Raw genomic sequence first — 14,366 nt, 5'->3', positions numbered from 1 at the left:
GCTGGCCCCGGCGCGCTGTGCGGCCCACGTGGTGCGGCGGCCAGCCCCCGGAGCGCCGCGCGCATGCTCTGCCCTCCGAGGCCCATTGTGTGCTAGCTTGATGGTTTCACGCGTGGTTGCCTCTTACTGTCCCTGCCCCGCCCTGCCCTGCGGTCACTTCCCTCTCTGGCGGTGCCTGTCACCCCGCAAGCTGCGCTCTATTATCACTTGATTCAGTTTGGGGTTTGTGGAACCCGTGCTGTCCTGAAGCTCTGTAGCTGAGGATGACCTTGAACCCTTGGGTTTTGCTATCTCCACCTCCCAAGGGCTGGGATGACAGGTGTGTGCCACCATGCTGGGGCTTCCTGGTATCACCTTAGATTTAAAAGCTTTTCTAGGTCTGCTCCACTTAGACACAATTCTTTAGGACAAATGGTCCCTGGGTTAGAAGGCAGCGGTTCCCCAGATATCCAGGGGCCAAAGGCGTGGAAGTGGGAATGGTGTTTATGTGTGTGAACAAGCTGAAGGAACATAGCTTTGGGGTTCACAGGTGCTACAAACTGGGCGTGGTGGTAAATATCTGTAATCCCTACTCTAGGGAGACCGAGGCTGGTAGATCGGATTATGACTTAGAGGTCAGCCTGGGCAAAATAATGAGACCTATCTCAAAACAAAACAGCCCAGCATGGCCGTGCATTTTAATCCCAGCACTGAAGGAGGCAGAGACAGGTGGATCTCTGAGTTCCGGGCCAAAGTGAGTTCCAAATCAACCAGGACTATGTAGAAAGACCCTGTCTCATAAGCCCAAAATAAAGCTTCAAAAGAAAACAAACTGGATATTGGATGTTGGTGAGAGGTGCTGAAGATGCGAGTAGAGGTTGTTTGTAGTTGAACTAATCAGAGACTAGCTTTACATTTGCAGAAGTCTCTGCTCTAAAAAATAATTCGTAAGGGTGGGCAGTTGAGTCGTGTGGGTAAGTGTGTTTGCCACCAAACCTGACTTGAGTTTGGTCCCTCTGACCAAACATGGTGGAAGGAGAAAACTGACTCCTACAAGTCCTCCACTGACTGCCATGCAAGGCGTGATCTTTCTTTTCATGTTTTTCTCACTGTCTCTGTCTCTGTTTCTCTCTCTCTCTCTCTCACACACACACACACACACAGAGGCTAGCAAGGACTACATACATAGACCCTGTCTCAAAACAAAACAAAATCAGCTACTAAGAAATGACTCCTAAACTGAGCGGGCACAGGCAGGTGGATCTTTGTGAGCTCAGGCTAGCCTGGGCTTCAGAGTTCCAGGATAGCCAGGGCTACACAGAGAAAACCTGTCTCGAAAAACCAAAAAAAAAAAAAAAAAAAAGTGACAGCTAAGGAGAACCTCTGAACTTCACAGCACGTGAATATTCTTGTACCCCTGAGACACAAAGACATAACATTTAAAATAAACCCAGGGCTGAGAAGGTTTAGAGCATTGCTTACTGTTCCGGGGAACTTCGTTTCAAACCCCAGCACCCAGCGGCAGCTCAAAACTGTAACTCAGCTTCAGGGGCTCTGACAACCTCTTGTAGCCCCCGAGAGTATCAGCATACACGTGGTGCCCAGACACACATGCAGGGAGGATACTCATGCACTTAACCACAGGAACCCAGCTTGCTGCACTGCAGCTTCTCGAAAAAGTGAGGAATGGCTACGCCACAAGAATGGATGATCCTGCAGCTTTCTGCGGCTTGTGATGGAGCTCACCATATTCTTGGATACTCTTAGGTATATAGTAGGTACAATGGAAAAGAACCCTGTAGCAATCACAGGCCTGGGAAAGGCTGCCAGGAGGTCTTCAGTTAGGAGGCTCGAAAGGCTTCAGGTCTGAGGCCAGACAGAATTCTAGTCAGCCTAGGCTGCAGAGGGAGAGCTCATCTTAACAAACCAAGATCATAAAATTATAATTATGAAAGCCTCATGGATTTAACTTTCTGCATGTATCTGGTTAGTGCACTGAGCTGGGTGTTGGAGGGTAGTGAAGGTCCATAAGTAGAACACCTTGCAGAAACAGATTTTTTCTCCTCCTTTCAGGCCCCCGAAGTCCCTTTAATACACCGAACCACCTTGCCGGCCCTCATCATTTCCTGGCACACACACCCCCCCATCCCCAGTCAATACTGGGTGTTAAACCATTCTACACCCCTCCCCCAACCTCATACATCTTCAGCCTCTTCCTATTGTCTTTTCTGCTGGCTTGTTTGTTACTGTTTATTTGTTTTGAGAAAGGGCTCTCACCTGGGCTGGGCTAGAGCTCCTTATGTAGCTGAAGATGACCTTATTTGTTTGTTTGTTTGTTTGTTTACTTGGTTTTTGAGATAGGGTTTCTCTTTGTAGCTCTGACTGTTCTGGAATTCACTCAGTAGACAGGCTGGCCTTGAATTCAGAGATCCGCCTGCCTCTGCCTTGGGAATGCTGGGATTAAAGGAATGCCCCATCAGGCCAATTCAGGGGCTGACCTTGAAATTCTGATCCTCCTCCCTCCATCTCCTGAGTGCTAGAAATACTCTATCTATCTATCTATCTATCTATCCATCCATCTATCTGTCTGTCTGTCTTCCATTTATGTGTGAGGGGGAGTAGTGCAGATGCCAAAAGGCAAGAGTGGTTAGAGGACAATTTTTCAGAATTTGGTTTTCTTCTTATGGTGTAGACCCTGGATTGAACTCAGGTAAGGCTTGGTGGCAGGTGCCTTTACTGGTTCTCCCTTTTTTTTTTTTTTTAACACAGGGTTTCTCTATGTAGTCCTGATTGTTCTGGAACTCACTATGTAGTCCAGGCTGGACTTGAACTCAGCCGCCTGCCTCTACTTCCCAAGTGCTGGGATTAAAAACATGTCACCACTGCTTGGCTTTGTTTTGTTTTGTTTTTATTTACTGGTGTGTGTGTGTGTGTGTGTGTGTGTGTGTGTGTGTGTGAGAAAGAGAGGGGGGAGGGAGAGAGATTTCGAACACAGCGCACATGTGGAGGTCATACCGATGCCGGATCTCTTGTTTTTGCTGTTGCACTGTAGTCCCCAGGCTAGCTGGCTTTCTCTGCCTCTCACCCCCTCACAGTGATTACAGATTGCAGATTCGTGCACCATCCCTGCCTTTGTATACAGATTTCAGGGATGGAACTCAGGTCATCTATCGGGTTTGGTGGAAGGCACCTTTACTCTCTGGGTCATCTCTAGCGCTGCTCAAGTGTAGTTTGCTAGTCAGTTGTTGCCTGTAAAGCTGGTTACTCTATTCACTGCATAGTGATATGTCCGTCCACTTTGAACCATGTAGCTAATTCTCTTCCCACAGGCTTAGGAAGAAGCCTGAAAAACTATCCCCTAAGAATGCTGTCCCTGTGATGACTCAACTCACGTTTCATGTGTGTGGAGATGCTCTAAGGGAATCCAGGGTTTCAGAAAAAAACCAAAATGCTGTGAAGGTTTGGAATGTGCTCGGTAGAGTGTTAATCCAGCATGCTGGGAACCCCAGCTGGGCTGGGAGGTGAAGTAGGAGGGTAGAAGTTGGAGGCTAGCCTGGGCAGTGTTGAGACCCTGTGCCAAAGGAAAAAGTGTAAGGAACTACTGTAGGGATATAGTAACTCACCACATTTGGAGTAATGCCAAACTCCAGGTGCTGGTCATTGTGTAGTTATTTCTTCTGAGGGGAGAGGGGAGGGGAGGATGCCCATGGAGGTTCCCAGGAAGCTCCTGAAACTTAGGAGCTCTGCAAGTCTCATTCCCATGGTTATGTTCAATTGTAACAGCAGCCACAGTTGTTGGGGAGGGCACACCTGGACCTGATAAGCTGCCTGTGTGTTTTCAGGGAGCTCCAGGGATGCAGCTTTTGTGAGTCACCCATCCTGGAGAGGGAGTGGCTTTCTGGTGATGCAGCTGCCTTTGAGTCACCCATGCTCCATTAAGTAACCCCTCACTATAGCCAACAGCCTTGTTAACTTTATTCTTTTTTTATGTGTATGGGTCTGTGTCAGAGACTGGTAGATCCCTGGGGATTGGACCCCAGGACACTGAAAGATCCGCTCTCAAAAAAATAGGGTGAATGGGGACTGGAGAGGTGGCTGAGTGGTTATGAGCGCTTACTGTTTCACGACAATCTGTTAACTCTAGCTCCAGGGTCCAATACCCGCTTCTGGCCTCTGCACCTGCACTCACATGTGCAGACCTGCAAACAGACACATAAGTAAAAAATAAAAGAAATAATTTTTTAATTTCTTTTTAAATCTTTGTTTCATGTGCATTGGCATTTTGCCTACATTTATGTCTGGGAGGGTATTGGATCCTCTAGAACTGGAATTACAGACAGTTGTGAGCTGCCATGTGGATACTGGGAATTGAACCCAGGATGTCTGGAAGAGCAGCCAGTGCTCTTGACCACTGAGCCATCTCTTCAGCTGAAAATAAATCTTAAACACAAAGGTAGACAGTCCCTGAGGACGGACATCTCAGTCTAACTACTGATATCCACACACAGTTTCAGGGGCCATTTGTGGCTCGTGGTTTCCATATTTCTTTGGAGGGGAAGGAGTGCTAGCTAACCCGGGTCACACAGACTCATCTCTGGGTGGGATGGCCTGCATTCCTGCCCTGCTGTTTCCCAACCCTTACAGGTACCTGATGGAGGGAAAGGTGGCAGGTTATGGTGGCCTAGATTCCTTGGAACCCAAAGCTGCTTTCTGAGTGGGTCAGCCTGCAGAGCACACCTTATGGGAGTGTAAGGCTCTGCGTTAGGCCCACCCAGTTAACCATCTAGGATAATAGAGGGCGGGGTCCATTGAGGAGAACCAACAGCACTTTGACTGACAGGACTTCAGACTTTTTTCTTCCTTCCTTTCTTCTTTCCTTCCTTCCTTTTTCTTTTCTTTAAGATTTATTTATTTAGTATGTATTCAATGTTCTGTCTGCATGTACACATGCACGCCAGCAGAGGGCACCAGGTCTCATTATAGATGGTTGTGAGCCACCATGTGGTTGCTGGGAATTGAACTCCGGACCTTTGGAAGAGCAGCCAGCTCTTAACCTCTGAGCCATCTCTCCAGCCTCTTCTTTTTTCTTTTTTTGGTCAGGGTGAGCCTCCTATTCTTGATCCTCTCCTTCAGCCTCCCAGGTACTGAGGTTACAGGCCTCATCATACTGGTCTGACCAGGACATTAAAAAAATGTCTCTGTCTGTTTATCTATCTATCTATCTATCTATCTATCTATCTATCTATCTATCTATCTATCTTATTTATTTATTGAACTCAAGTTTCCAGGATTTTTACTGCAAGTGCCTTCATCTACTGAGTCCTACCTCCTTGGCCCTGATATAATTTACTTGTCATTAATCCCCCTCCCTCCCTCCCTACCTCTCTTTTTCTCTCCCTCCTCTCTGCCTCTCTTGTACATGCTTCTTTTTCTTCCTTTTTTAAATATTAAATTTGAGCAGGATACCATGTAGCCTAGCTGGCCTTGAACTCATCTTCCTGCCTCTATCTCCTAAGGGCTAGGATTATTGGCCTGCGCCTCTATGCCAAGCACGTTTTCTTTTTTTAATATTTATTTATTATATATACAGTGTTCTGCCTGCATGCTAGAAGAGGATGCTAGATCTCATTATAGATGGTTGTGAGCCACCATGTGGTTGCTGGGAACTGAACTTAGGACCTCTTGAAGAACAGCCAGTGCTCTTAACCTCTGAGCCATCTCTCCATTTCTGCCAGGCATTTTTTTTACTTCTCCTTTCCTTTCTTCCCTCCTTTCTTTCCCCCTCTTTTGCAAGACAACTCTCATTATGTTTCATTGATAGGTTTCAAACTCCTTAACTGAAATTGCTCTTCTCATTCAGGTTTCTGAGGAGACATTGCTCTGGAGAGCTTCCTGGACAAGAGTGACCTGTTCCAAACTGGGATGTAGTGCCCCTTCTGGATCCCAGTGGAAGTGTGTCTCTGCTCTTGAAGGGGCAGTGATTCCTGTAACCACGAGGAGTCCAGGGATGGAGAGGGTGAGTAGATGTGTGCAGATGCAGTTTCTCAGAACACAGGAAGCCACAGCCCAGTCACGTAGTGTCTAGAAGAGTGTTATAAGGTGGATATAGGGTTAGATATCTAGAGTCCCAGCTACTGGGGAGGCTGATACAAGAGGATTGAAAGTTTGAGCCCATCCCAACTACGAGTTGGGGTGTAGCTCAATGATAGGGCTCCTGCCTAGGATCCCCCAGTGAGGGGCTGGGGTATGGCTCAGTGGTAGAGCACCTGCCTAGGAATTTCCTGTCAAGGGTTTGGGAGCATGACTCAGTGGTAGAATGCCTGCTTAGGAGAATTTAAAACACATCATTCTCCCTACTGGAGCTATACTACAGAATGGTTTTTATTTTATTTTATTTGGTTTTATTGAGGCAGGGCTTCTCTGTGTAGCCCTGGCTGTCCTGAAACTTGCTCTGTAGAGCAGGCTGGCCTTAAACTGAGAGAGCCACCCACCTCTGCCTCCTGAGTGCTGAGATGAAAGGTGTGCATCATCACCACCCAGCTCATAATGTTCTTTTTCTGTTTAACATTTCATTGTATTTTGCACTTGAGGGTATTAGCTGCACGCATGTATATGTATCACCTGGTCGCACTGCCTGAGGAGGTCAGAAAAAGGTGTCCAATCCTCTGGAACTGGAATTGCAGATGGCTTTAAACTACCATGTGGACACGGGAACTGAACCTGGGACCTCTGTAAGAGCAGCAAATTCTCTTAACCACTGAGTCTCTCTCCAGCCCTACAGAATGTTTTTGATCATGTGTTTTGATTCTTTTTTCTTTTCTTTCTTCCCTTTTTTTCTTTTTCATTTGAGACAGGGTTTCTCTGTGTAGCTGTCCTGGAACTCCCTCTGTACACCAGGCTGGCTTTGAGTTCACAGAGATCCACCTGCCTCTGCCTCTCAAGTGCTGGCATCAAAGGTATGAACCACCACCACCTGGCTTGTTTGATTCTTTTAAAAATTGTTATTGGGCCGTAGTTAAGAGCAACCGTTGCTTCTTCTTTTTTAAAAAATTATGTATATGGCTGTCTTACCTGCAGGTAAATCTGTGTATCACATGTATGCAGTACCCACAGAGGCCAGATAAGGGTGTCAGATCTCCTGGAACTGGAGATGGTTGTGGGCCAGGTGGGTCATGGCACGGCTCTGGTGGCAATCTGAAATACATGGCTTTAGAAAAGCAGGAGCGGTTGAAAGAGCAGCCAGAGTGGAAGAGGGGCCCAGTGGGTACCAGGCTCTCCTACAAAAGCCATACTCTCAGGAACTGGTCTAGTGTCGTGAGCCCTTCATTAATCTCTTTCAAGGGTGATGTGTCCTACAACTTAATTACCTTCCACTTGGCCCTAGTTCTAAAAGGTCCTACTACTTTGCTAGTCATGGTGGGTCCATGTCTGCAATCACAACTTTCAGCATGCAGAGGCAACTGGCTATGATGGGAGGCAGTGCTACCCTGTCTCAAAAAAAAAAAAAAAAAAAAGAGGCTGAGGCTGAGGCTGGAGGATCTTGAGTTCAAGGCCACTCTGCCTAAACTAACAAACAAGCCAAACTATAAAAATGCACCTAAAGGGCCAGGAGGTTGTGGTATGTGCTCTTAATCCCAGGCTGAGGCAGAAGTAGGTGGATCTCTGAGTTTGAGGCCAGCCTGGTCTACAGCGTGATTTCCAGGATAGCCAAGGCTACACAGAAAAACTCTGCCTCAAAAACAAAATTTTTAAAATGTTTTTTTTTTTTTCTTTTTGAGGGTCCTGGAAATGGCTTAGCTCTTTAGAGACCCAGGTTCCATTCCCAGCACCCACATAGCAGCTGACATCCATCTGTAACTCCAGCTCTAGGGGATCTGATACCCTCTTTTGGCCTCTGCTGGCACTGCAGGCACTTACATTCATGCAGGCAAAACACATACATACAAAATAAAAAATATATATATTTAAAAGAAAAAACATTTTCTGGACACAGTGTCTCACTATGTAGCCCTGGGTGGCCTGGAATTCACTCTGTAAACTACTCTGGCTTCAGAATCAGAGATTCACCTACCTCTGGAGTGAGTGACGGGATTAAAGGCATGCCTTTCTATAAACTCCAAAAACATTACTCTCTGTTTTTGGGAGAGGCACACACTTGTCACGCCATGCATACGAATGTAGAGGACAATTTACAGAAGTTGGTTCTCTCGTTCCACCATGTGTGTTTCAGGGATCGAACTCAGGATTGAGTCCTCAGGATTGGCAGCAAGCTCCTTTATCTGCTGCACCATCTTATTCATCTGTTGCTGATTATTAATATTTATCATTGATTTATCTTTTAGTTAAACAGCGGTTATCCTACATCAGCTGTATACCCAAATCACCACACAGAGACTAGGATTTATTTAATTAACCTAGAGCACATCCTAAACCTCCAAGCCCGCATAGTTTCCTCCCATTCAGATTTCCCACATTATATTTGCTTTTTAGTCATTTCTTAGGTCCGGTTCATCTTTCCTGGTGTTTCCAAGTCCTTTCCTCTCTGATCTCTCTTCTCCAAACCCTCCTCCCACTTGCTTCTTTCTCTTCCCCTCTGGACCAGGATGTCCCACCCTATTCTATTGCTCGGCATTGACTGATTGTTTTATTGGCAATACAGAGAACAAAAGATAGCATGTTAAACAAACTTGAGACAGGTGATGCTTAGAGTAAGCATCACAATGCAATGTCTGGATTGAAACCAGATAGTTGGTAGAGAAATCAGCATGTGAATGAACAAGAACATTATAGCAATACTTATCCAAACTACCCATAACTGCATGCAGATAATCAACAAATACTCCAATCCACTCCTGTGCCAAGTTCTATCAATCATTAATTCCTGAGGATAATGGAACAAGAATACCTAGGACTTGGAAGTGTTCTCTGTATGCTCAGAACCTCAAGGAAAAGATGCTTATGGGCACTGTGGTATGTCAGAGTAATTTTTTATATATCTATTTTATTATATATATATATTGTATTATATATATATATATATATACAATATATATATATATATAAAATCTACTATCCTCCACCCCAATCCCTTCCAACACCCCAACACTAGGTAGGAGAGACAGAAGGTTAGTGGGAAGAGGGGTCATTGAGATCTTTTTGGACTACTTTCTGCTGATTAGAGTGTTGAGTTCCTTGGATATCTCCAACTTCTTCTTGTCTCTTTTGACCACTTGACAAGACATCCACAGTGCTGTCCACCTGTAATTTCAGCAGTCAGGAAGTTGAGGCAGGAAGATCCTGACTTCTAGGCCAATGTGCTACATATCGAGTCCCTGTCTTAAAATGAACAAACCAACCAACGCAGATGGCCAGTGTGTCTCAGTGTGCCCAGATCTCTGAAGAGATCTACAGCCATGCTGGGCTGTTTGTTGTAAATGTTGGGCACGAGGCCAAAAACTTGCTGTTTGTTGAGCAATTCAAAGAATTCCTGGGAAATGAGAAGCAAGTTTGTCCTCCCCTTTCTCCATCGCCTAAGTGCCTCCTAGTGTTATTAGTTGGGTGGGAGGAAGTTACCACAAGGCTTTTCAGGGAGAGGTTGTGAAATTGTCTTCGAGCTTGAACCATTGGGACTCTGCCAGTGTTAAGCAGAATGTTGATGCCTGAGTACAAAGCATTATCTGAGATCAGTTGATTATCATCCATGACTGCCTGAGTTGATGCACGTATAGAACTCAGTGTTTGGAAATCTGTAAGGATAGTATAGGCTGGCCCTTCCTTCCTTCCTTCCTTCCTTCCTTCCTTCCTTCCTTCCTTAATTCCTTCCTCCTTCCTCTTTCCTTCTTTCCCTCCTTCCGTCCCTTCCTCCGTCCCTTCCTCCCTCCCTCCCTCCCTCCCTTCCTCTTTTTAGCTTACACAAAGCAAGTTACTAATAGAAAATAATCTGAGAGGTCCTGTTGACAGAGCGTGATTACAACACCCTCCACCTCCTTCGGGTGCTGTCAGGGGAAATGGGGTGACATTCTCAATCTGCCCATTCTTTGTCCCTGAGGGAGCAAGATATCTGAGGGCTGACTCTGCTTCAGGTCCAGGGATCTTTGGTCCTCTTTCTTCCATGGCCCAGAGGTTGATTTGCAGGGCAGTGACTGATGCCCAGTTCCTTGCACCTTGGGCCACATCTCTGGCAGCCAGCATGGCTATGTATGGAGAGGACTCATCTCCGTCAACCTCTTTCCTCATTCCACCAGACTCTCAGCAGATGGTTTCCTTGCCACAAAGATTGGTTATGTGGACAAATGAATCACTGAAGGATCCAAGGATGTGGCAGACACCAAATACATTCTCTCCTTTAGTCACTTGAGGTCCAAGACTAATGACTCTGTCCTTCCCCATGCAAGGTGCCATTTCTGTGCATTCGCAGATTCCTCCACCAGGAAGATAGTCAGATATTCCATTCTCCGCCCCCCAGGGTCTTACTCTATAGCCTTGGTTGGCCTCACAGATATCTGCCTGCTTCTGCTTCCACATCTCCACATTTATTCCTTTTTTTCCCTTCTAGTTTTTTTTTTTAGCCACTTGACTCTATTTTCTTTCTTATTTCTATCAATTTTTGCTTCATGTATTCTTTTTGGTTGTTGTTTTGTTTTTTTGAGACAGGTTTCTCTGTGTAGTCCTGACTATCCTGGAACTTGCTCTGCAGACCAGGCTGGCCTTGAACTTAGAGATCTGCCTGCCTCTGCATCCTGATTGCTGGGATCCAAGGTGTGTGCTACCAGTACCCAGCTTTATGTAGTATTTTCTGGCCCTTGTTCAGCACCCCTCTGCCCATGCTTCATGTAAGTTTTAAAAATAGAGTCTCATGAAACCCAGGCTGGCCTCAAACTATGTAGCTAAGGATGACCTTGAACTCCTGATCCTTCACCTCCACCTGTGCATCAGCACTACAGGCTTTAGTCACCGAGACCATTTCAGGGGGTCCCGGGGATTGAATCCAAGAGTTCCTCTGTGCTTGGTGCCCACTCTACCACTTAGATGCATCCGGTATTTTCTCCCCAGTGGCATGGGGTGCCATGTGTAGCAGAAGGCGACTTTGAACTACTCAGCTTCCTGCCTCTACCTACCACACTTCACAGCTGGAATACGCAAGTCCCACCATGCCTTCCCCACCAGAAAACCAGCAGTCAAAAGTAATCATTCCTCACTTAGGGTGATTTTGCCAGTGTGCTCACTAATTTTATGTTCACTCGACAGAGCTTAGAGTCATCTGAGAAGAGGGAACCCAAACTGAGAAAATGCCTCCATAAGATTGGGTTGTAGGCAAGCCTGTAGAGTATTTCTCCCCTCCTGTGTACCTGTCTATTTATTTTTATTTCCTGTGCATTAGTGTTTTGCCTGCCTTTCTGTCTCTGTGAGGGTGTGGGATCTCTTGGACCTGGAGTTTCGGACAGTTGTGAGGTGCCGTGTGGGTGTTAGAAATCGAATCTGGATCCTCTGGAAGAGCAGCCAGTGCTCTTAACCACTGAGCCATGTCTCCAGCCCAAGCATTTTCTTAATTAGTGGCTGATGTGTTTCACCATAGCATTAGTAACCCAAACTAAGACAGCAAACATTTGGTTGCAGCAATAACAAAAATGACGATTTCAAGTGTGACCTATAGCCAAGGATGGAAGTGATGGCAGTGACTTCTCAGACGATAAAAAGAATGAAGGGGACTGGTGGGACAGCTAAGCAGGGAACGGTGCAGGCCACCGCGTCTAACAACTCGAGTTGGGCCTCTGGGACCCCCTGATGGGAGAGGACTGACTCCTGCAAGTTGTCTTCTGACCTCCACATGAATGTCACGGCACAGGGAAGCAGACATCCCACTCCACTCATGTAAGAAAATAAAAACGTAGAGGTGGCGCACACCTTTAATCCCAGCACTCAGGAGGCAGAGACAGGTGCATCTCTGTGAGTTTGAGGCCAGTCCGGTCTGCACAAGTCCAGGACAGCCAGGGCTACACAGAGAAGTCTTGTCTCGAAAGAAAAAAAAAAAGATGTTTTAAAACTTTGTATGTATATATCTGTATTGAGTGTGTGCCATGTGTGTATGGGTGCCCATGGAGCTGAGAGTCCTGAAGTTACATACAGTTGTGAGCTGCCTGATACGGGTGCTGGGAAATGAACTTCTGTCCTCTGCAAGAGCAGCAAATGCTCTTAATTGCTGAGCCATCCCTCTAATTCCCTTAAAGATTTATTTCACAAAAATTATAAAGAAGGGCCTGGAGAGATGGCTCAGTAATTAAGAGCTTCTTGTTAGTGGAGCATGGTGGTGCATGCCTTTAGTCCCACACTAGACGGATCTCTGTGAGTTTGAGGCCCCGCTTGCTCTACAAAGTGACCAAGCCAATGCTACACAGAGAAACCCTGTTTCGAAAAACAAAACAAAACAAAATAAAAAAAACAAAACAAAACCCAAAAGAGCTTCTAGCTCTGGCAGAGAGCCCAGATTGCATTCCCAGCCCCCATGCTGGGCACTCCCAATCATCTGTAACTCCAGCTTTGGGGAATCTGAAAAAGTGGTCCTCCGAGGGCACCTGGACATATACAAATACACCCACCACACACACACACACACAATTAGGAATTCTAAAAGAAACCTGTGTGCATTTAGTATGCTATTTGTAGGTGTGAATAAGGCATGTGTGTGCCTTGACCTGAGTGGCAGTCGAGAGAGGACAGCCTGCATCATCTTCCAACTTGCTTGAGACTAGAGTCTCATTTGTCAGTGCACTGTGGTCCCTGAACTCCTGGAATTCCCCTGTCTCTACCTCCCATCTTGCTGTAGGAGTACCAGGATGACACACATGCACACACACGCACACACGCTCTCCCTCCCCTCTGGCTTTTCACTGTTTCTGTTTTTTTCCCCTGCAGAAATAATTCCCTGTATCAAATGCCCTATGTTTGAGATAGTTAACTTTTTTTTTTTTTTTTGACAGAGTCTCATTATCAGTTCTGGCTGCCCTGGAACGTCCTGTAGTAGAGTAAGTAGTAGGCTGGCCTCAAAGAGATCTACCTGCCTTTGCTTTCCAAGTGCTGGCACTAAAGGTACACAGCATCACACTGGCTTGTTTTTCGAGTTGGGCTATGTAGTTCTAGCCGGCCTGGTGCTTGTTACACTGCCCAGGATGACCTCGTCCTTGTAGAAACCCTCCTGCCTCTAGCTCCTAAGAACTAGGATTACAGGTGTGTGCCACCTTATCTGGTTTACGTGTATGGCTGCTTTCCTGCATGTATGTGTGCTTAGTACCTCTGGAGGCCAGAAGGCCAAGTCATATCCCTGGGATTGAAGCTAGATGGTTGCGAACTACCATGTGGGTACTAGAAAATCAAACCTAGGTTCTCCAGAAGAGCATCCAGTGCTCTTAACCGACAAGCCATCTTCGAAGCCATTCCCCCTCCATGTCTGGTTTTAGTATGTGTTTTTTTAAATGTGTATGGGTGTTTAGTGGGAGTTTGTGTCTGTCTACCACTTGGGTACCTGGATCCCCAAGGAAGCCAGAGAGGGCATCAGAAGTCTGGGGAATGGTTCTCAGTTGTCATGTGGATGCTGGGAATTGAGCCCAGGTCCTCTGGAAGAGCAGCCAGAACTGCTGAGCTGCAACTTCAGCCTAGGTTTTTCAGTTTTTCTTTTTTTAAAAAAATCTTTATGTTGCATTGGTGTTTTGCCTACATGTGTATCTATTTGAGGGTGTCAAATCTTGGAGTACAAACAGCTGTGAGCTGTCATGTGGCTGCTGGATTTGAACGTGGGTCCTCTGGCAGAGCAGTCAGTGCCCTTAACCACTGAACCATCTCTCTAACCCTAGTCCAGGTCTCCTTAAACAACAGAGTCATGCAGCTCTGGCTGACCTCAAACACCATGGAGCTGAGGCTTACCTTCAACTCGTAAACTTATCTCAAGTGCTGGGATTACATGCACGTGCTAGCATGATGGTTTATTAGGTTCTAGGGGTCAAATCTAGGGCTTTCCACATGCCAGGCATACACTACCAAATGAACTACAGCCTCTTTTTCTGTTTTTCCAGATGGGGTCTTTCTCTCTAGTTAAAGCTGGCCTCGAGTTCATGGCAATTCTTCTACCTCAGCTCAGGTACTGGCATTACAGGCTTGTACCAGCATGCCCAGGCTCAACCTAGTCCTGAAAAGCTTGCATGTACGCAGACTAGACAACCACCTCTGTGCTGTATTTCATGGGCCAGTGTCTCAGTGCGCTTCCTGCCTGGAACTTCATCTTGTCTCCCCAACAGGCTTTTAAAACAACAAAAAATTAAATCTATACTTTGCCTATATATATGGTGTCTACAAGGCTAGAAGAGTGTTGAATCACCCAGAACTGAAGTTAGTTA

The 14,366-nt window shown here is 46.2% G+C and overlaps 1 long non-coding RNA gene across 1 annotated transcript; it reads left to right on the top strand.

The window, feature by feature from the left end:
* The first annotated feature begins 177 nt into the window (after positions 1–177).
* On the top strand, positions 178–14,276 carry LOC132653667 (uncharacterized). The gene is made up of 4 exons (XR_009591448.1): positions 178–319; positions 5,840–5,995; positions 12,957–13,001; positions 14,046–14,276. It is a non-coding gene; the product is annotated as an uncharacterized LOC132653667 (long non-coding RNA).
* The last annotated feature ends 90 nt before the right edge of the window (positions 14,277–14,366 follow it).

This window comes from Meriones unguiculatus, chromosome 4, assembly GCF_030254825.1.
Source record: "Meriones unguiculatus strain TT.TT164.6M chromosome 4, Bangor_MerUng_6.1, whole genome shotgun sequence".
Lineage (NCBI taxonomy): Eukaryota > Metazoa > Chordata > Mammalia > Rodentia > Muridae > Meriones > Meriones unguiculatus.
Note: the sequence above shows the minus strand (reverse complement) of the source record. Positions and strands in the feature narration are given on the sequence as shown.